A 24,586-nucleotide genomic window follows, 5' to 3' on the forward strand; every position below is an offset into this window, starting at 1 on the left:
CATATGTACATCCTATTGTTTCTGTGTCTCTTTAGAACCCTGATTAATACAGATAATAAGGTTAAATATTTTTATGTGTTTATTTGCCATCTCTGTTTCCTCTTCAGTGAGATATCTGATTATATTTTTTACCCATTACATAATTGGATAGTTTATTTTTATAATACTGAATTTTGGGAATCCTTTATATATTCTGTTGACATGACCTTTGTTGGATACATAGTTTGCAAATATTTTCTCCTTGTCATTTTATATTCTTCACAGGTTTTTATGCAGAACAAAATTTTTTAATTTGGTGAGGTTCAAAATATCAATTTTTCCTTTTTTAAGTTATACTTACAATGTCAATTCTAAGAACTCTTCACATATTTCTAAGTGCCCAAAATGTTCTACTATGTTTTTTCCTAAAGGTTTTATAGCTTCATGTTTTACATTTAAGTTTGAAAACTATTTTGAGTTAATTTTTATATAAGGTTTAATGTTGAGTTTTTTTTTTTTTTTTTTTTTTTTTTTTTTTTGGCTATGACTGTTCCATTGCTCTAGGTCCGTTTGTTAAAAAGACTATCCTTCCTCCATGAAATTGCTTTTATACCTTTGTCAAAAATACCTTTGTCTCACCTGTGTGAGATTATTTCTGGGTCCTCTAGTCTGTGTATCCATTTGTCAAAAATACCTTCATCTCACTTGTGCAACTATTTCTGGGTCATCTAGTCTGCTCCAGTGATCTGTGTGTCTATCCCTCCACCAGTACTACCCTGTCCGGAATGCTGTAACTGTATAATAGGCTTTAACATCCAGTAGAGTGATTCCTAACACTTTATTCTTTTTCAAGATTGTTTTAAAACATTGGCTTTTATTTTTACTCAGAGGAAGGCCGTGCTCTCCATCTTACTTCTACGTCTGTCCTTATACTTTTTGTAGTCCCTGTACCACACAACTGAGATCTCAGAAGAAAGATGCCAATTTCCATTGTTGTCCAGAGATTACTCACTAAGAGGCAGGAATGTGTTAGCACTGGAGTCAGATGTCCATACCTGCTAGCTTCAAGGCCACCACTAACTAGTCCCTATAGCCATGGGCAAATTACCTGATGACTTTGTGAGTCAGTTTCCTTGTTTATAAGATTGGACTACTAACAGTATCTATCCCATAGGGTTGTGAGGAATCCTGGGTAGTGGAATTATAGGTATTTCTTCCTTCCATTATAAGTTGATAATTTCGTGATTTTTAAATAATAAACATGTATATAAAAAATTGTTTTAGCTACTCCAGGGCTAATGCCTTTTCATATAATTTTAGAATAAGATTGTTTATATCTGCAAAAGACTTTTCTGGGATTTTGATAAAATTGCATTAAACCTATAGATCAATTTTTGGAGAATTTACATATTTAGTATGTTGAGTGTTCAAATCAATAAACACATATGCCTCTCCGTTTATTTAGGTCTTCTTTGATTTCTTTCATCATCATTTTATAATTTTTAACATACAGAGCCTGTGCATGTTTTGTTCGATTAATACCTAAATATTTCATTGTCTTTGGAGTGAATGTAAATTGTATTGTGTTTTCTATTTCAGTTTCCACGTGTTCATCATTAGTATATAAATGTTATTGATTTTTGTGTGTCAATGGTGTGTCCTATGATCTTGCTGAATTCACTTATTAGTTCTGGAAGTTTGTTGTATATCCATTGAGATTTTCTACTTGAATAATCATATTATTCACAAATAGAGACAATTGCATTTCTTCCTTTCCAGTCTGTATGCCTTTTATTTCTTTTTCTTGCCTTATTTCACTGGCTGTGTCAAATAGCAGTGTTTTCCTGATCGCAAAGAGAAAACATTGTCTTTCACCATTATGTAGGTGTTAGCTGTAGGATTTTTGCAGATGCTCTTTATGAGATAGAAAAAGCTTCCTAGTGAAACAAACTTGAGAAAAAAAGAGGAAAATATACAAAACACAGTGTAAGAAAATGGACTGTATGTGTTCAAAACCAGTAAAGCCTTGCAAAAAGTTACTATAAAATGTTTCCTCTAATTTTATCCCATCCTAACTACTATATTTGTGTATGCACACGTGTGTGTGTGTGTACCTATCGTCAACCTATCACCATAACTGCACTCATCTATATATTTTAAGTAGTAATAGATTCCTTAGTATCACTATGTAAATAAGTTAAAAATGCAACTTTATAAAACAGATAAAAGACTGAAACCAAAAAAGACGTTTTCTTCTAGTCCTAGGCTGCTGAAAGTTTTTCTTATGACTGAGTATTGGATTTTGTCAAATGTTTTTTGTTGTCAACTATAATCAGTTTTTCCTCTTTATCTTGTTAATATAGTGGATTACATTGAATAATTGTCAAATTTTGAGCCATCCTTGCATAGCTGGAATAAATCCCACTTGTTTACGGTGTAGAATTCTTACACACACACACACACACACACACACACTCTCTCAAATTAATGGTTTTATTATTTTTTTTAACATTAGCAGAGGAGCTCAAAACAGACTGATGTTCATAGATATACTTTAAATGTAATGAAGAGTTGAAGTATGCACACTGAGGAGAAGAAAGAGATTTTTATTACCAACCTTTTCCTCGTTTGCAGTTTTTAAATAGTAGAAACTAAACATGCATTTTTTTTACAATCTTAACTTAGGATGAAGTAATACAACTACGATCAGTCACTTAGGTTGCCTTTGTGGACAAAATTTAAATAGAATTTTATCTGGGTGTTACCATACTTATTAGTGGATTGGCTACATAATCACCTTGGCTTCTTAAGTCTGAGAATCATCAGAACACAACAAAAGAGCATTTCCATGAAGCCCAGAGAAAACGTGATAGCAATGATATACACATCAGAAGGCAGATATATTATACATCACAATGATGAGTGTTGATGTCCGTTCCCTTTCTGACTAAAATTATTACTTTCACTCAAACTAGCTGGAAGTGAACCAAACAGTTACAAATTCAGAATGAAGAATAAAATTATTTTCTCTTCACATAGAGAAGGGACACTCTTTTGGCCCCATTTAAAGTAAATTCTGTGCTGAGATCTTGCTCCTTTAGAAGGGTAAACTGAAGGTCAGTTATTGCTAGCAAAACTAAAAGTGGCTCCTTTTCCATCTTGAAGGTGTTTCACATGAAAATGCTGTTGGTTTGGCTTTAAGCTCTCTGGGAAAGAAGAGATGCAGAGGTGGCAGGTTGGCATTGCAAGACCTCTTCATATGAGACACCCTTGCCCTGTGCTGTCAGGGAGAGCTTGGGCCACCCTGCTGTCTCTGAGAGAACCTGAGGTACCCACACAACTGTGGAATGGAGCAGAGGTTTTTATCTGGGCTTCTTGAGGAGTATAAGCCACTGTATTTTGCCAGTCAAAAACTATGGAGCAGTCAAAAACCCCAAAAATTAAAAACCCAATTTTCCAGAGAAGCAGCCTCTAAAATAAATGCCAGTTGGTGAGGACAGATGAGAAGGCCAAGTCAGTGCCAAGTCAGATGGGCCAAATTCTTTGAAACATGGGACAACAGTGACTTGGGCAAAATCACGGAAGCGAGCAGTTGATAAAGCCACTATTACCACCACCCACTATCTCCCAGTATCTATGCATGGACAGACTTTGTTTCTCCAATTGCAAAATGGGAATAATAAAGGCACCTACTTCAAAGGGTTGTGAGGGTTACATGAGGTAATATATATATAAAATATTTATCCAAGAGGTCTGCACATACTATGTACTCAATATATGGTAGCTACTGCTAATATTTCATAATTATTAGACACTGTCATTCAGAATAATTGCATAAGATGGCTCATTTAGGTAGAATGTATATTTTTTTAGTTATCAGTTCTGTAAATCTCTCTTCCAGAGGCAGGCTATAAAAGTTGTGGGCCTGTAACTCCAGCACTTTGGGAGGCCAAGGCGGGTGGATCTCGAGGTCAGGAGATCGAGACCATCCTGGCCAACATGGTGAAACCCCGTCTCTACTAAAAATACAAAAAAAATTAGCTGGGCATAGTGGTGCTTGCCTGTAATCCCAGCTACTCAGGAGGCTGAGGCAGGAGAATCACTTTAACCAGGGAGTCAGAGGTGGCATTGAGCCTAGATTACGCCATTGCACTCCAGCCGGGGCAACAAGAACAAAACTCTGTCTCAAAAAAAAAAAAAAAAAAAGTTGTGGAAGAGCTGTAGTGTTTGCTAATGTGACCTTTGTATGTAATTTTTAACCAGCAGGTAGGACATTTTTCTGAGGGAAAATATTGCTCAATTCTCTCCAAGCTGGATAATCTAGTGTACATGTGTGGTTTTCACTTGATTTTTGGTTTGTTTTAACCAGAGTTGAGATATGGGGAAACTTTAGGGGCAGAAACATATCCTATATACCACCATTGGAAATATTTTGTTTTTTCTCATGGAAATCAAGTTAAGAAAGGAAAGTGAGGGATAAGATAGACATAAGAAATGGGAGAATTAATATTGTTATCAGATACATTAAGTCAGTTAATCCTCACAACAGCCCTGTGAGATAGATAGTACTATTAACCTGAATTTGTGGATGAGGCTCAGAAGAATTAAGTAACTTGACCAGAGTCACAAAGTTATTAAATAACCTGCCCAAGCCAGGACTTGAGCTCAGGACTCTGCCTCTAAAATCTACACTCTTTGTTGTATATTATCCTATCTCCCCATGGGGAAACTTTCTTTGTCTACCAGCTTTCCTTCCTATTACTTACTTTTTCTTTACCTTCTGCAAATTCTTCCTCAAAGTTAACAGAGAGAAGAGAGAAAAAGATAACAATTTTAAAATTGAGAAAAACTCTGGAAAAGCATAAAAGCTTAGAAGATACTAAGAAACACTTGTAGTGATTTCAAGATTGACATCAGGGTTGATAGAATTTGGGGTTGGGCAAAGAGGAAAAATACATTATCAGTACCAATGATCAATGAGCTGGGGATGGGATTCACCTGCAATCGAATTCATTTCTGCACTCAACAGATATTTTCTGAATACCTACTGTTTGCTTGACTCTCTTCTAAGCATTGTTCATCTAGTGGAGAATGCAACAGAGAACATCTACATGAGTGGAGGTTCCACTCCAGTGGGTACAATACATAAGCAAATTAAAAAATGGCATGAAACATTAATTACTAACAAGAAAAGGTAAAGTAGTATAAGAGTACAGGGTGATGGAGTGCATTCTGGTTTAACTACAGTGATTGGGAGAAACATCTCTAAGACATAACATCTAAGCAGAAATTATATGTTGGCAACAAAGGCCACTACTACATAGTGACTGGCAGGTGCCTAGAGCCTTCAGGGGAGATCTGAAAGCAGAAGTTCATTGAGGGAGCCCAGTCAAAGCTTCAAAGCTGAAAGTGGGAAGAGTTGCTGACCCTAGGCAGAGGAGTAATTGTAAAAAATGTTTGGTAACAGGGACAGAGATGTGGTTCCGACCCCACCCACAGCAAGTGACCAGAAATTCATAAGTGATCTCAGAAAGGGATGCAGGTTTTCTTCTTTGAGAGGCTGGAGGAAAATGAGGTGAGCATAACTTTAAAAGTGTAGATTATAAAAAATGACAAATATTACAGATATGATTTTTTCCATATTTTCTTTCCAAATAAAGGCAAACAGAGGCCAAACCTATTACAGTCCTGTGACAAGTAGTGCAAGTGAAAACAAAATGATTGTAGACCATATTCAGTTGGCTAGAGTTTTGAGTATTTTTTTTTTTTCTGAATGCTAGTGCCTTTGAGGAAAACAGAGAAATGTCAAGTACCCAAGGGATCTGGGAGAAGTGGATCACATACACATTTTTGTCATTCTTGATGATAGTGGTGGAGGTGCAGGACATTGACACTGATAACGTTGCTGACGTGCTTGTCACTCTAGCATCAGGAAAAATTCAACAATGATTATTTCTAACTCCTACTTTTTTTTTTTTTTTTCTTTTGGAGACGGAGTTTTACTCTGTCACCCAGGCTGGAGTGCAGTGGTGCATTCTCGGCTCACTGCAACCTCTGCCTCCCAGTTTCAAGCAATTCTTCTGCCTCAGCCTCCCGAGTAGCTGGGACTATAAGCACACACCGCCACGCCCAGCTAATTTCTTTTCTATTTTAGTAGAGATGGGGTTTCATCGTATTGCCCAGGCTGGTCTCGAACTCCTGAGCGCAGGCAATCCACCTGCCTCGGCCTTCCAAAGTGCTAGGATTACAAGCGTGAGCCACTGTGCACGGTCTCCAGCAGCTTTAAGAATTGCTGACTAGTGGCCTTGTCAGATAAACCCAAATAAGAAGGGATAGTCAAGGACAGTTTAGCTGCCCTAAGATTGTGAAATGCTGTTGAGACAATCAGGCATGGACGAACAGAGAACTGTACAAAGACAAGTTTTATGAGACCTATAATCACACTAATAAATTCTCCAAAAGAGTAAGGTATTAAAAAGTCGAAACCATTGGGGAATGTAGGGAGATGGGAGGTATGCACGAATAAAAGAGCTGGCTACACATTCTGGTAGAGAAAGCCCAAACTTAAGTTCTGGATCCATTTTAGTGCACCATCCTAGTGTATCTTCAAGGTTCTTTCATGGCAGAGAAAGTGGCCTTTCAGGATGTTTGGAGGCCATATATTTGGCACAATATCTCCCAGTATCCTCCCACCTGTGAGATGCAAAAAGACTCATGCAGGGTGTTAGTGTCCTCAGTTCTCAAATGTGATTTCTAGAAAATTCATTGCATCAAGGTAAGAAAAATGATTACATCTCATTTCAAGCCTCCTATTGCCACTGTAATTCACTAATTAATAACTTTGTTTTTCTCAGATCTGGGATGTGATTTTATTTTTCCCTGATCGTGTGCGCACGCACGCGCACACACACACACACACAGTTTTAATAAACGTGCTAGAATCAAGTGATAAGGAAGTTAATCTGTTTTTAAAAATAAATATGAGGTCTGTAATTGCTGTCTACAATGTGGCTTAGACTTTTTTTTTTTTTTTTTTTTTGAGACAGAGTCTCACTCTGTCACCCAGGCTGGAGTGCAGTAGCATGATCTCAGCTCACTGTAACCTCCACCTCCCAGGTTCAAGCGATTCTCCTGCCTCAGCCTCCTGAGTAGCACCCACCACCACGCCTGGCTAATTTTTTATTTTTAGTAGAGATGGGGATTTTGCCATGTTGGCCAGGCTGGTCTCGAACTCCTAACCTCAGGTGATCCACCTGCCTCAGCCTCCCAAAGTGCTGAGACTACAGACATGAGCCACTGTGCCCAGTCTGTTTGGTTACACAATGTATTCAATTAAAGAAAATTATTACAGGCCATGATCCATGACCCAAGGTGGAATGGCTTTACTGAACACCTGTTTGAGTTTCTTTACTAATTAAATTTACATAAACTGGACCTGCTAGTGAGTCAACAAATGATGCTTAAAGTGACAATTCCTCTTTGATTTATAAATCTCTCAGGTTTTGCAGGTTCCCAACTCCAAATGTGAAGATAGAAGCATTAAAATAAATGTGTCACCTCTCAAGGTGTTAGTTTGAACTCAATAATGACTTAATCTCTGACCTTTCTAACTGCGCACAATGCTATTTGCTTTTACTCTATATTTTTGACCTTTAAAATCTAACTAGGGACATTAAACTGGATACATGAAAAGATAATAATCATACCGTAAGGAAAACAAATACCATCTACATGACTTTCAGCAAACCTCGCAACCTCTCTAGCCAAGTTGGAAAAGTACGTATCTATTGAGGCTATACATTCTAAACAGCAAGACTATATGGTGGTGTCAGAGACTTAATTCATTGGTGCAGTAATTTATTCATTTATTTATGTATTCAACTAATGTTCCTAGATCACCTATAACATGCTAGATTCTTTGCTAGGTTCTGGGAGCAAAAAGTAAAACTAGATAACACCAAAGTTCAAGACATTTACAGTCTAGGAGAGGGAGAGGGATATGTCAACAAACAAGGACAATAAAGGGTCATGGGTGCCATTGCAGAAATTACAGTATGCCCCAATAATAAAAATTATGGCTACTACTTATTGACTGTTTTCTATATGCCAAACATGGTGTTAGGTGCTAAAGGTAACAATGCCAATGACTAAAACTTATTGTGTGCTATTAAATCTTCACCTCTGAAACAGATTTATTATTCCCACTTATAGTTGGAGAAACTGAATCATGGAAAGGTTAAATAATTTGCCCTATGTCACCCAGCAAGAAGTGGTGTATAAATAAATTTGATCCAAATAGTTGGGTTCTAGGGTCTGCACACTCAACCATGAGAATGTTTATCCCCCAAAGAGAGACCTGGCACTTAAATGTTTAAGTCTAGCAAAGAGGCGTATACAGTCAAATAAGGTAAATGACAATCTGGTAAGGAGAATTCTAAATGTATCCTCTGAAGATTCCCATTCCCCAGTTATTCAATTAAATACTAATCTAGGTTCTGCTGTGGAGGTATATGTAATTAAGGTTACTAATCAGCTCATCTTAAAATAGAAAGATTATCCTGGATTATTTGGGTTGTCATAATGGGTCCTTAAAAGCAGAAAAGGAAGCCAGACAGTTTATCAGAACTATTTGGAAGAGAGAGGCAGGAGAGACAAGGCAGAGGGGAGATCAGATAGATGTGAATGAGAAGGACTCAATTTGCTGTTTCTGGCTTTGAAGATGAAAAAAAAAAAATCCAAAAATGTGGGCAGCCTCTAGGAGATGAGAATGATGCTCAGCTAACATACAATAAGGAAATGGGGACTACATAAAATTGAATTAGACCAACTACCTAAATGAGTTTGGAAGAGTATTCTCCTTAAGATTCTACAGATGAGAGCCCAGGCCAGAATAGCTTGATTTTGCCCTGTGAGACCTGTAGCAGAGAAATAAGACAAGCCACACTGTGCCCGAATTTCTGACCTACAGAAACATTGCAATAATAAATTGTGTTTTTGGAAGATGCTAAGATTGTGGCCATTTGTTACAGCAGCAATAGAAAACTGATGTGTATGCTTTGAAGACTAAAGCAAAGAGGAAAGGTGCTGCCCATTTAACCCTAAAATTTTGAGAGGAAACAACAAAACATAAAAGATCTCTGGATCTCCAATCTACTACTCTGTAAATTAATGAAGGTAGGATGTAGAGTGACTAGATATTTTAAGTTTCCTTTTAGATTTAAAATACCAGTTATGCAATTATATTCAATTTGAAAGTATATGATATATTTGTGACTTTATAGAATTTTAGAGCAACAGAAATCTTAGAGTTTATCTAATCTGCTTACTATCTAACTCTTGAATTATCACAGCAACTCCATTTCCCCATGCATTTATTCTTGTATTCATTCAATAAATAGTTATTGGCCAGGCTTGGGGGCTCATGCCTCTAATCCTAGTGCATTGGGAGGCTGAGGTGGGAGGATAACTTTAAGCCAGAAGTTTGAGAACAGCCTGGGCAACATAGCGAGACCCTATTTCTACAAAAAAATAACAATAAAAATAAATAAAAATTATACAGGCATGATGGTATTGGTATGTGCCTGTAGTCTCAGATACTTGGCTGGCTGAGGCATGAAAACTGTTTCTGCCCACAAGTTTGAGGCTGCAGTGAGCTATGACCATGCTACTGCACTTTAGCTTGAAAAACAGAATGAGACTCTGTCTTCAAAAAAATAGATAGATAGGCAGATAAATAACTCCTAAGCTACTAAAATGTTCCAAGTCCTTTGGGTAAATGAATTCCCAACCAGATAGTGTAGCCCTTGAAGCCAAAAGCTCTCATGTTGAAGGAGTCCCCACGTCATACAAAATCTCTCTTGTAAAGAAGTCTTGATACGACAAAAGGTGGTATTCAGCTTCCCTCTCCCTGTATATCAGAAGTTACACATTCTAATGACTTCAGAGCCTGAGCAGATAATTTAAGTGAGAAAGGTGAGAACACTATAAAAGGGAATGCAAGAGAAGCTGACACAAACTAGAGGGTGCAACTCATTCAAAGCAACAGCCATTTATCCATCTACAGCCAAATGTTTTTACGGAGAAATATGAGTCCAGCATTAACCAAAGAAAGATAACATAGCATGGTTAATTAATGATGTGGGCTCTGCCATGTTCACCACTCTTATTCAATATAGTATTGGAAGTCCTAGTCAGAGCAATTAGGCAAGAGAAAGAAATAAAGTAGATCCAAGTTGGAAAAGAGGAAATTAAACGTCCTTCTTTGCAGTCAACATAATCTTATATACAGACAAATCTAAAGAGTTCACTACAAAAACATCTAAAACTGATGAATATATTCAGTAAGGTTGCAGGATACCGTTAAGAGACAATAATCAATAGTGTTTCTATACACCAATGACAAACTAACTAAAAAGAAATCAAGAAAGCAATCCCATTTATAGCAACTACCAAAAAAAAACCTAGGAAAAAAAAAAATCTTACCAAAGAAGTGAAAGAGCTCTACGATGAAAACTATCAAACGCTGATGAAAGAAATTAAAGAGGATACAAACAAATGGAAAGACATCTCATGCTCATGGATTGAAATAATTATTATTGCTAAAATGAACTTACTGCACAAAGAAATCTACAGATTCAATTCAATCCCCATCAAAATACCAATGACTCTCTTCACAGAAATAAAAAAATCAAAAAATTTGTATAGAACTGCAAAAGACCCCAAATATCCAAAGCAATCTCAATAAAAGACAATAAAACTGAAGGCATCACATCACCTGACTTAAAAATATACTACAAAAACATAGTGACTGAAAGAGCTTGGTATTGGTATAAAAACAGACATATAGACCAATAGAAAAGAACACAAAACACAGAAATAAATGTACATACTTATAGCCAACTGATTGTCAACAAAGGCACCAAAAACATTGGAGAAATGACACCTTTTAAATATGTAGTGCTGGGAAAACTGCATATCCATATGAAGAATATCCTATTTCTTACCATATACACAAAAAATCAACTCAAAATGGATTAAAGTCCTAAATGTAAGACCTGAAACTATAAAACTACTAGACGAAAAAAAATAGGAGAAATGCTTCAGGATGTTGCTTTGACAAAGATGTTATGAGTACGACTTCAAAAGCACAGGCAACAAAAACAAAAAATAGACATATGAGACTATATCAAACTAAAAGCTTCTGCACAGCAAAGGACACAATTAAAAGAGTGAGGAAAAACCTATATATATATATATAATATATATATATATATATATAAAATATACAATACACAGTGTATTATATATATAATATATAACATTATACATATAACTATATATGTAATATAATAGAAGGCCACTCACTAATAACAAAGAATGAAATCCTGTAATTTTAGGCAACATGGATCAGCCCAGGGGACATTATATTAAGTGAAGTAAGTCAAGCACAGAAAGATAAATATCACACGTTCTCACTCATATGCAGAAGCTAAAAAAAAAAGGTTTATGGAACTGGAGAGTAGAATAGAGGTTATTAGGAGGCAGAGCAAGATGGGATAATAGAAGGCTCCAGCTTTTGGCCTCCTACCTCTGCAAGGACACCAAGTTAAGAACTATCTACACATTAAAAAAAAAACAAGAAAAAAAAAAACACTTCATAAGAACCCAAAATTAGGTGAGCAATCATAGTACCCAGATTTAATTTCATATCACAGAAAGAGACACTGAATAGATAGAAAAAAACAGTTCTCAATACCAGACACCACTCCCCCATGATGCCCTTGCCCCACCCTCCGCAGCAGTGGCCTGGTGTGGAGAGCATCTCTGGGTGTTGGGAGAGAAAGAACACTGCAATTGTAAGGCATTGAACTCAGTGCTGGCCTGTTAGAGCAGAAAGGAAAATTTGACCAAATTCAGCAGATGCTTGTTCATGGAGGGAGCATCTGAATCAGCTCAAGCAACAGGGAAATTGGCAATCCAAGTGGTCTAAATTTGAGTGCCTGAAAACATCACTAATGAGGATTACAGCTTTCTGTGTCTCCAAATAAACTTGAAAGGCAGTCTAGACCATAAGGACTGAAACTCTTAGGTGAGTCCTACTGTTGAACTAGGCCCAGAGACAGTGGACTGGGCGTGACGGGGAGGGAGGGGCACATGACATACTGAGACACCAGCTGAGGTAGCCAAAAGAGACCTAGAATCACCCCTTGCTTAACCCCAAGCTTCACAGCTCACAGTTCCAAAAGAGGCCTTTCCTTCTGCTTGATGAGAGGAGAGGGAAGAGCGGGGAGGGCTTTGCCTTGCATCTAGGACACCAATTCAACCAAAGCAGGATAGGGCACCATTCAAAGTTGTGAGGCCCCAATTCTGAGCCCTAGCTCCCAGATGACATTTCTAGACACACCCTGGGCCAGAAAAGACCCAGTGCCTTGAAGGAAAGGACAGATCCAGTCCTGGCAGCATTCATCACTTGCTAACTGAAGAGCCCTTGGGCCCTGAATAACTAGCAGTGATACCCAGGTACTACATCAAGGACCTCGGGTAAGCCACTGAGACGTGCTGGCTTCAAGTGAGACTCACAACATTACCAGTTGTGGTGGCTATGGGGCAAAACTCCTTCTGTTTGAGGAAAGCAGAGTGAAAAGTAATGGGGACTTTGTCTTATACCTTAGGTACCAGCATGGAAACAGGGGAACAGAGCATCAAGTGGGCTCTTAGGGTCCCAAGTTTTAGGACTTGACTCTTGAATGGCATTTTTGGAACTGTCCTGGACCTGAGGGGATCCCACTGGCCTGAAAGGTGAGTCCCAGGCCAGGCACCATTTTCAACAAGCTGACTTAAGAGACCTTGGGACTTAAGGGCACATCAGTGGTAGTCTGGCAGTACTGTTAGTGGCCTGGGGTGGTGGTGGCTATGAGGTGAGGCTCCTCTGCCTTTGGAAAAAGAGGGAAGAGTGGGAAGGACTGCATCCTGTAATTTCAGTGCCAGCTCAGCAGCAATAAAACAGAGCACTAAGATAGACTTCTAAGGTTTTGACTCTAGTCACTGACTCCCTGATGGCACCACTGGACCCACGCAGGGCCTGGGGAACCTCATCACCCCAAAGGGATGAACACAGGTCTGGCTGGCTCTGCTGATTGTAGAGCCCCAGTGCCTTGAGCACACATAAACAGCAGCCAGAAATTGCTTACAGCGGGATTTGGGTGAGACCAGCACTGGCTTCAGGTCTGATCCAGTGCAGTCATAGTGGGGGTGGTCACAAGGGTGCTTGTGTCAATCCACTCCCAGCTTTATGTGGCTCAGAAAAAAGGAGAGAGATTCTGTTTGTTTTGGAGTAAGTATGCCTAGAAAAAAGAGTCTCTGCCTGATAATCCAGATAATTCTCCCAAACCTTGTCCAAGACCATTAAGGCAGTACTTCTATGAATCTGCAAAAACCACAGTATTACTGGTCATGGGTTACCCTCTAAAGCAGACACAGCTTATATCATAACACCCAAGTCCTTTCAAATATCTGTAAAGCCTACCCAAGAAGAGCAGCTACAAATAAGCTGAGACAGTGAAGACTATAATAAATAGCTAACTCTTCAATGCCCAGAGACTGAAGAACATCTACTAGCATCAACACCATGCATAAAAACATGACCTGACAAAATGAACTAAATAAGTCACTGGGGATAAATCCTGAGGAAACAGAGTTATGTGAACTTTCAGATAGAGAATTCAAAATAGCTGTGTGCACTTTGGGAGGCTGAGTTAGGCGGATCACAAGGCCAGGAGATCAAGACCACCCTGGCCAACATGGTGAAACCCCATCTCTACTAAAATGCAAAACATTAGCTGGTTGTGGTGGCACGCACCTGTAGTCCCAGCTATTCAGGAGGCTGAGGCAGGGGAATCACTTGAACCTGGGCGGTGGAGGTTGCAGTGAGCCAAGATTGTGCCTCTGCACTCCAACCTGGTGACAGAGTAAGACTCCATCACAAAAACAAAACAAACAAACAACAAAAAAAAATAACTGTGTGGAAGAAACTCGAAATTCAAGATAACAAAAAGAAGGAATTCAAAATTCTCTCAGATAAATTTAACAAAGAGATTAAAATAATTAAAAAGAATCAAGCAGAAATTCTGGAGCTGAAAACATGCAAATTGGCATACTGAAGAATGCATCAGAGTCCTGTAGTAACAAAATTGATCAAACAGAAGAAATAATTAGTGATCTTGAAGATAGGTTATTTGAAAATATACAGAGAAGACAAGAAAAAGAATAAACAATGAAGCATGCCTATAGGATCTAGAAATTAGTCTCAAAAGTGAAAATCTGAGTTATTGACCTTTAAAGAGGTGGTAGAAAAAGAGATAGAAGTAGAAGCTTAATTCAAAGAAATAATAACCATGAACTTCCCAAACACAGGGTTAGATATCAATATGCATGTACAAGAAGGTTATAAAACACCAATCAGATTTAACCCAAAGAAGACTACCTCAAGGCATTTAATAATCAAACTTCCAAAAGTCAAAAATAAAGAAGGGATCCTAAAAGCAGCAAGAGGAAAGAAACAAACGATATACAATGGAACTCCAATATGTCTGGCAGCAGACTTTATAGCAGAAACCATACAGGCCAGAAGTGAATGGCATGTCATATTGAAAGTACTGAAGGGAAAAAAATTACCCTAGAATAGTATATCTGGATAAATACCCCTCAATCATGAAGAATAAAGAATTTCCCAGACAAACACAAGCTGAGGGATTTCATCAATATTAGACCTGTCCTACAAGAAATGCTAAAGTATTTCAATGAGAAAAAAGAGGACATTAATGAGCAATTTTTAAAAATTACCTGAAGGTACAACACTTATTGCTAATGGTAAGCATACAGAAAAACACAGACTATTATAACACTGTAACTGTGATGTGTAATCTACTGTTATCCTAAGTAGACAGATTAAATGATAAACCAATCAAAAATAATAACTACAACTTTTCAAGACATACTCATTAAAATAAAATATAAATATAAACAAAAAGTTAAGCAGGGGGATAAAGTTAGGGTGTACCATTTTTATTAGCTTTATTTTTACGTGTTTGTTTATGCAAATAGTGTTAAGTTATAATCAGGTTAAAATAATGGGTTATAAAACATTACTTGCAAGCCTCATGATAATCTCAAATCAAAAAATGTACAGTTGATACACAAAAACCAAAAGCAATAAACTAAATTATATTGCCAGAGAAAATAAACTTCACTAGAGGAAGACAGGAAGAAAAGAAAATAGGAAGCGAAGACCATAAGGGAAATGGAAAACAAATAAGAAAATGGCAGAAGTAAGTCCTACTTATCAATAATAACATTGAATGTAAATGGAATAAACTCTCCAATCAAAGACAGAGACTGGCTGGATGAATGGAAAAACAAGATTAATTGATCTGTTGCATGCAAGAAACTCACTTCACCTATAAAGACACACACAGACTAAAAATAAAGGGATGGAAAAAGATATTCCATGCCAATGGAAACCAAGAAAAAAGCAGGAGTCACTATACTTAGAAAAAATAGATTATGAGACAAAAACTATAAAAGGAGACAAAGAACATCACTATATTATGATAAGCCGGTCAATTCAGCAAGATGATATAACAATAACTATGTATATGCACCCAAAACTGGAGCACCCAGATATATAAGAGAGAGCTAAAGAGAGATAGGTGCTAATACAAAAATAGCTGGAGAGTTCAACATCCCATTTTCAGCATTGAACAGAACTTCCAGACAGAAAATCAACAAAGATTAGACTTAATCTGCACTACAGACCAAATGGATCTAGTAGATATGTACAGAATATTTCGTTCAAGAGCTGCAGAATACACATTCTTTTCCTCAGTACATATATCATTCTGAAGGATAGGCCATATATTAGGTCACAAAACAAGTATTAAAACATTCAAAAAAATTAAAATAATATCAAGAAACTTCTCTGAACACAATGGAATAAAACTAGAAATTAATAACAGGAGGAATTTTGGAAACTATAAATACGTGGGATTTAAACAATATGCTCCTGAATGACCAGTGAATCAATGAAGAAATTCAGAAAGAAATTGAAAAATTTACTGAAACAAATGATATACAAAAACTTATGGGATACAGCAAAAGTAGTATTAAGAGGGAAGTTTATATCAATAGCTGTAAGTGCCTATATCAAAAAAGAGAAAAAACTTTAAATAATCTAATGACACATCTTAACTAGAAAAGCAAGAGCAAACCAAATCCAAAATTAGTAGAACAAAAGAAATAATAAAGATCAGAGCAGAAATAAATGAAATTAAAATGAAAAAACCAAAAAGACCAATAAAACAAAAATTGTCTTGAAAAGTTAAATAAAATTGACAAACCTTTAGCCAGACTAAGATAAAATAGAGAAGTAACAAATAAATAAAATCTGCAATACAAAAAGAGATGTTATACTTCATGCTGCAGAAATTCATAGGATCATTAGTGCCTGCTATGAGCGACTACATGCCAATAAATTGGAAAATCTAGAATAAATGCACAAATTCCTAGATATATGCAGCCTACTGAGATTGAACAAGGAAGAACTCCAAAACCTGAGTAAAGCAATAGCAAGTAATAAGATTGAAACAATAACAAAAAGACATGCAGTAAAGAAAAGCCTGGGACCTGATGGCTTCACTGCTGAATTCTACCAAACATTTAAAGAAGAAATAATGCCAATTTTACTCAAACTGTTCTTGAAAATAAAGAAGTGAATACATCCAAACTTATTTTACAAGGCCAGCATTATCCTGATAGCAAAACCAGACAAAGACACACTCACACACACAAAAAATACAGGCCAATACCTCTGATGAATATTGATACAAAAATTCTCAACAAAATACTAGCAAATGGAATTCAAAAATACATTCAAAAAAGAATTCATTATGATAAAGTGTGATTTATCTCTGAGATGCAAAACAGTTGAAAACATACAAATCAATCAATGTGATATGTCATAACAACAGAGTAAAGGGTAAAAACCATATTTAATCATTTCAATTGATGCTGAAAAAGCATTTGATAAAATTAAACATCCCTTCATGATTTATAAAAACCTTCAAAAACTGGTTGGGGATAAAAGAAACACAACTTAACATAATAAAAGCCATATATAACAGACACACGACTAGTTTTTTTAAAAAACTAAAAAGTCCCTCCTCTAATATCTGGAACACAATAAGGATGTCCACTGTCACCACTGTTATTCAACATAGTACTGGAAGACCTAGTTAGACCAATCAGACAAGAGAAGTATATAAAGGACATCCAAATTGGAATGGAAGAAGTCAATTTATCCTTCTTTGCAGATGATATAATCTTATATTTGGAAAAACCTAGACTCCTTCACAAAAATGTATTAGAACTGATAAAGAAATTTTCAGGATGCAAAAATCAACATACAAAAACTAATAGGAAATCTATATATAAACAGTGAACAATTTGAAGAGAAATGAAAAAGTAATCTTATTTGCAATAGGCACACATAAAATTAAATACCTAGGAATTAATCAAAGAAGTGAAAGATTTCTATAATGAAAACTATAAAACACTGATGAAGGAATTTGAAGAGCATATCAATAAATGGACAAAGATTCCATGATCATGGATTGGAAGAATCAATATTGTTAAAATGTTCATACTACCCAAAGGAATGCAGATTTAATGCAATCCCTATCAAAATACCAACTATATTCTTCACAGAAATAGAGAACAAAATCATTAAATTTTTGTAAAACCACAAAAGACCCAGAATAGTTAAAGCCATTCTAATAAAAAAGAACAAAACTGGAGGAATCACATTACCTGACTTCAAATTATACTACAGAGCTACAGTAACTAAAACAGTATGGTACTGACATAAAATCAGTCACATAGACCAATGGAACAGAATACAGAACTCAGAAACAAGTACACACACCTACAGTGAACTCATTTTTGACAAAAGTGCAAAGAACATACACTGGGGAAATGACACTTGCTTTAATAAATGATCCTAGGAAAACTGGATATCCTTATGCAGAAGAATGAATCTAGACACATATCTCTCACCATATACAAAAATGAAGTCAAAATTGATTAAATATTTAAATATAAGACCTTAAACTATGAAACTACTAGAAGAAAACTTTGGGGAAAATATTCAGGATGTTGGTTTGGGGAAATATTTCTTGAGTGATACCCCGTAAGCATAGGTAATAAAAGCAAAAATGGACTGATGGGATCACATCAAGTTAAAAAGCTTCTGCATGGCAAAAGATAAAGTCAACAAAGTGAATAGACAACCCCAGAATGGGAGAAAATATTTGCAAACGACCCATTTGACAAAGGATTAATAAACAGAATATATAAGGAGCTAAGCAACTCTATAGGAAAAAAACAATAATCTAATCCAAAAATGGCAAAATATTTGAATAAACATTTCTCAAAAAAGACATACAATGGCAAAAAGGCATATTAAAAGGTGCTCAACATCATCAGTAATTAGAAAAATGCAAATCAAAACTACAATGAGATATCATTTCACCTCAGTTAAAATGGCTTATATCCAAAAGACAGGCAATAACAAATGGTGGTTGGAAGGTGGAGAAAATGAAACTGTAGCCCGTTCTCACAATGCCACTAAAGATATAACCAAGACTGTGTAATTTATAAAGAAAAGAGGCTTAATTGATTCACAATTCATTATGGCTGGGGAGGCCTCAGGGAAACTTACAATCATGGTGGAAGGTGAAGTAAACATGTCCTTCTTCACATGGCAGCAAGAAGGAGAAAAGTGACCAAAAGGGGGGAAATTCCCTTATAAAACCATCAGATTTTATGAGAACTAACTCACTGTCATGAGAATAGCATGGAGGTAAACGTCCCCATGATTCAATTACCTCCCATTTAGTCTCTCCCATGACATGTAAGAGTTATAGGAGCTACAATAGAAGATGATATTTGGATGGAGAAACAGCTAAACCATATTATTTAAGCTCAGACCGTCTAAAATATCATGCCTTTCCAACAGTCCCACAGTCTTAACTCATTCCGACATCTCATTTGATACAAGGCAAGTCCCTTCCACCTTTGAGCCTGTAAAAACAAAAGCAAGTTAGTTACCTCCTAGATACACTGAGGGTACAAGCATTTGGTAAATATACCCTTTCCAAATGGGAGAAATTGGTCAAAATGAAGGGGCTACAGGCCTCATGCAAGCCCAGAATCCAGTAGGGCAGTCAAATCCTAAACCTCCAAAATGATCTCCTTTGACTCCGTGTCTCACATCCAGGTCACACTGGTGCAAGAGGTGGGCTCCCATGGCCTTGGGCAGCTCCACATCTGTGGCTTTGCAGGGTATAGCCCCCTCTCAGCTTCCTTCATGGGCTGGCATTGAGTGTCTGTGGCATTTCCAGGTGCACAGGGCAAGATGTCATAGGATCTACCATCCTGGGGACTAGAGGGAGGCGGCCCTCTTCTTACAACTCCACTAAGCAGTGCCCCAGTGGGGACTGTATGTGCGGCCTCCGACCCCACCTTTTCCTTCTGCACTGCCCTAGCACAGGTTCTTCCTGAGGCTCCATCCTGCATCATACCTCTGCCTGGACATCTAGGCATTTCCATACATCCTCTGAAATCGACATGGAGGTCTCCAAACCTCAGTTCTTGTCATCTGCACACCTGTAAGCCCAACACCACATGTAAGCTACCAAGGCTTGGGGCTTGCATTCTCTGAAGCCATGGCCCAAGCTGTACCTTGGCCTCTTTTAGCCACTACTGGAGTGGCTGGGATGCAAGGCACCAAGTTCCAAGGAGGCTGCACACAGCAGGATGCCCTGGACCCAGCCCACAAAACTACTTTTGCCTCCTAGGCTTCTGAACCTGTAATGTGGGGGGAGCTCCTGCAAAGGTCTCTGACATGCCCTGGAGGCATTTTCCCCATTGTCTTGGTGACTAACATTTGGCTGTTCGTTACTTATGCAAATTTCTGCAGCAGGCTTGAATTTCTCCTCAGAAAATAAGGTTTCTTCTCCAACACATCATCAGCCTGTAAATTTTTAAACTTTAATGCTCTGCTTCCCTTTTAACATAAGTTCCAATTTCAAACCATATCTTTGTGAATACACAAAGCTGAATGCTTTTAACAGCACCCAATTCACCTCCTGAATGGTTTGCTGCTTGGAAATGACTTCTGCCAGATACCCTAAATCATCTCTCTTAAGTCCAAAGTTCCACAGATCCCTGGGACAGGAGCAAAATACTGCCAACCTCTTTGGTAAAACATAGCAAGAGTCACCTTTATTCCAGTTCCTGACAAGTTTCTCATCTCCATCTGCAGCCATGTCAGCCTCGATTTCCTTATCAATATTACTGTCAGCATTTTGGTCAAAGCCATTCAACTTGGAAATTCCAAGCTTTCCCATATCTTTCTGTCTTTTTCGGAGCCTTCCAAACTGTTCAAACCTCTGCCTGTTACCCAGTTCCAAAGTCACTTCCACATTTTGGGGTATCTTTATAGCAGCACCCCACTCTCTGTGGTATCAATTTACTGTATTAGTCTGTTCTCGCACTGCTAATAAAGACATTCCTGAGACTGGGTAATTTATTTTAAAAAAAGAGCTTTAATTGACTCACAGTTTAGCATGGCTGAGGAGGCCTCAGGAAACTTGCAATCATGGAGGAAGTGGAAGCAAACATGACCTTCTTGATATAGTGGCAGAAAGCTCAAACTGTGAGGTGGAAGCCTGAGCAAAAGTGGCAAAAGCACCTTATAAAACCATCAGATATTGTGAGAACTCACTCACTATCACAAGAACAGCATGGAGGTAACCGGCCCCATGATTCAATTACCACCCACTGGGTCATGCCCATGGCACATGGGGATTATGGGAACTACAGTAGAAGATGAGATTCGACTAGACACACTGCCAAATCATATCAGGAACCCTTGTACACTGTTGGTGGGAATGTAAATTAGTAGAACCACTATGGAGAACAGTTTGGAGATTCCTCAAAAAACTGAAAATTGAGCTACCATATGATCCAGCAATCTCACTGCTAGGTATATATGTAAAAGAAAGGAAATCAGTATATCGAAGAGATAGCTGCACTCCCATGTTTGTTGCATCACTGTTAACAATAGTTAATATTTGGAAGCAACCTAAGTTTCCATTAACAGATGAATGGATAAAGAAGAGGTGGTACATATAAACAGTGGAGTACTGAAGATGGCTGAATAGGAACAGCTCCAGTCTTCAGCTCACATTGTGATCAACACTGAAGATGGGTGATTTCTGCATTTCCAACTGAGGTACATGATTCATCTCATTGGGAATGGTTGGACAGTGGGTGCAGCCCATGGAGGGTGAGTTGAAGCAGGATGGGGCATCACCTCACCAGGGAAGTTCAAGGGGTCAGGGGATTTCCCTTTCCTAGCCAAGGGAAGCTGTGACAGACTGTACCTGGAAAAATGGGACACTCCTGCCCAAATACTGCACTTTCCCCAAGGTCATAGCAACTAGCAGACAAGGAGATTCTCTCGCGTGCCTGGCTGGGCAGGTCCCACACCCACAGAGACTTGCTCATTGCTAGTGCAGCAGGCTGAGCTCGAACTGTGAGGTGGAAGCCTGGTTGGGGGAGGGGCATCCGCCATTGCTGAGGCTTAAGTAAGCAAACAAAGTGGCCGGGAAGCTCGAACTTGACAGAGCCCACTGCAGCTCAGCAAGGCCTACTGCCCCTAGACTCCACGTCTGTGGGCAGGGCATAGCTGAACAAAAGGCAGCAGACAACTTCTGCAGACTTAAACGACCCTGTCTGACAACTCTGAAGAGAGCAGTGGTTCTCCCAGCACGGCATTTGAGATCTGGGAACAGACAGACTGCCTCCTCAAGTGGGTCCCTGACCCTTGTGTAGTCTAACTGGGAGACACCTCCCAGTAGGGGCTGACAGACACCTCATATAGGTGGGTGCCCCTCTGGGACGAAGCTTCCATAGGAAGCATCAGGCAGCAATATTTTCTGTTCTGCAATATTTGCTCTTCTGCAGCCTCTGCTAGTGATACCCAGGAAAACAGGGTCTAGAGTAGAACTCCAGCAAACTCCAAAAGACATGCAAATGAGGGACTTGACTGTTAGAAGGAAAACTAACAAACAGAAAGGAATAGCATCAAGATCAACAAAAAGGTCATCTACATCAAAACCCCTATCTGTAGGTCACCAACATCAAACAACAAAGGTAGATGTAACCACAAAGATGAGGAGAAACCAGAGCAGAAAAGCTGAAAATTCTAAAAATCAGAGCACATCTTCTGCTCCAAAGGATTGCAGCTCATCACCAGCAATGGAACAAAGCTGGATGGAGAATGACTTTGATGAGCTGACAGAAGTAGGCTTCAGAAGGTCAGTAATAACAAACTTCTATGAGCTAAAGGAGCATGTCCAAACCCATTGAGAGGAAGTTAAAAACATTGAAAAAATGTTAAACGAATGCCTAACTAGAATAAGCAATGTAGAGAAGACCATAAATGACCTGATGGAGCGGAAAACCATGGCATGAGAGCTTCATGATGCATGCACAAGCTTCAATAGCCAATTCGATCAAGTGGAAGAAAGAGTATCGTGATTGAAGATCAAATTAATGAAATAAAGTGAGAAGACAAGGTTAGAGAAGAAAAGAGTAAAAAGAAATGAACTAATCCTCCAAGATATATGGGACTACGTGAAAAGATCAAATCTACATTTGATTGGGGTACCTGAAAGGGATGGGGAGAACGGAACCAAGTTAGAAAACACTCTTCAGGATATTATCCAGGAGAACTTCCCCAACCTAGCAAGGCAGGCCAACATTCACATTCAGGAAATACAGAGAACACCAAAAAGATACTCCTCGAGAAGAGCAATCCCAAGATACATAATTATCATATTCACCAAGGTTGAAATGAAGGAAAAAATGTTAAGGGCAGCTGGAGAGAAAGGTCGAGTTACCCACAAAGGGAAGCCAATCAGAATAACAGTGGATCTTTCAGCAGAAACCCTACAAGCCAGAAGAGAGTGGGGGCCAATATTCAACATTCTTAAAGAAAAGAATTTTCAACCCAGAATTTCTTATCCAGCCAAACTAAGCTTCATAACTGAAGGACAAATAAAATCCTTTACAGACAAGCAAATGATGAGAGATTTTGTCACTACTAAGAATGCCTTACAAGAGCTCCTGAAGGAAGCACTAAACATGGAAAGAAACAACTCGTACCAGTCACTGCAAAAACATGCCAAATGGTAAAGACTATCAACGCTATGAAGAAACTGCAGCAATTAAGGGGCAAAATAAGCAGGGAACATCATAATGACAGGATCAAATGCACACACAACAATATTTACCTTAAATGTAAATGGGCTAAATGCCCCAATTAAAAGACACAGACTGGCAAATTGGATAAAGAGTCAAGACCAATCAGTGTGCTGTATTCAGGAGACCCATCCCATAGGCACAGACACACATAGGCTCAAAATAAAGGGATGGAGGAAGATCTACCAAGCAAATGGAAAACAAAAAAAAAACCGCAGAGGGTTGCAATCCTAGTCTCTGATAAAACAGACTTTAAACCAACAAAGATCAAAATAGACAAACAGGACCATTATGTAATGGTAAAGGGATCAATTCAACAAGAGCCAACTATCCTAAATATATATGCACCCAATACAGGAGCACCGACACTCATAAAGCAAGTCCTTAGAGACATACAAAGAGACTTAGACTCCCACACAATAATAATGGGAGACTTTAACAACCCACTGTCAATATTAGACAGATCAACAAGACAGAAGGTTAACAAGGATATCCAGGAATTGAACTCAGCTCCGAACCAAGCAGACCTAATAGACATCTACAGAACTCTCCACCCCAAGTCAACAGAATATACATTCTTCTCAGCACCACATTACACTTATTATAAAATCAACCACATAATTGGAACTAAAGCACTCCTCAGCAAATGTTAAAGAACAGAAATCACAACAAACTGTCTCTCCAACCACGGTGCAATCAAATTAGAACTCAGGATTAAGAAACTCACTCAAAACCACACAACTACACGGAAACTGAACAATCTGCTCCTGAATGACTACTGAGTAAACAACGAAATGATGGCAGAAATAAAGATGCTCTTTGAAACTAATGAGAAAAAAGACACAACATACCAGAATCTCAAGGACACATTTGAAGCAGTGTGTAGAGGGAAATTTGCAGCACTAAATGCCCACAAGAGAAAGCAGGAAAGATCTAAAATCGACACCCTAACATCACAATTAAAAGAACTAGAGAAGCAAGAGCAAATACATTCAAAAGCTAGCAGAAGGCAAGAAATAACTAAGATCAGAGTAGAACTGAAGGAGATAGAGACACAAAAAAACCCTTCAAGAAATCAATGAATCCAGGAGCTGGTTTTTTTAAAAGATCAACAAAATTGATAGACTGCTAGCCAGACTAATAAAGAAGAAAAGAGAGAAGAATCAAACAGATGTAATAAAAAAATGATAAAGGGGATATCACCATCGATCCCACAGAAATATAA

Source organism: Macaca thibetana, chromosome X, assembly GCF_024542745.1.
Source record: "Macaca thibetana thibetana isolate TM-01 chromosome X, ASM2454274v1, whole genome shotgun sequence".
Lineage (NCBI taxonomy): Eukaryota > Metazoa > Chordata > Mammalia > Primates > Cercopithecidae > Macaca > Macaca thibetana.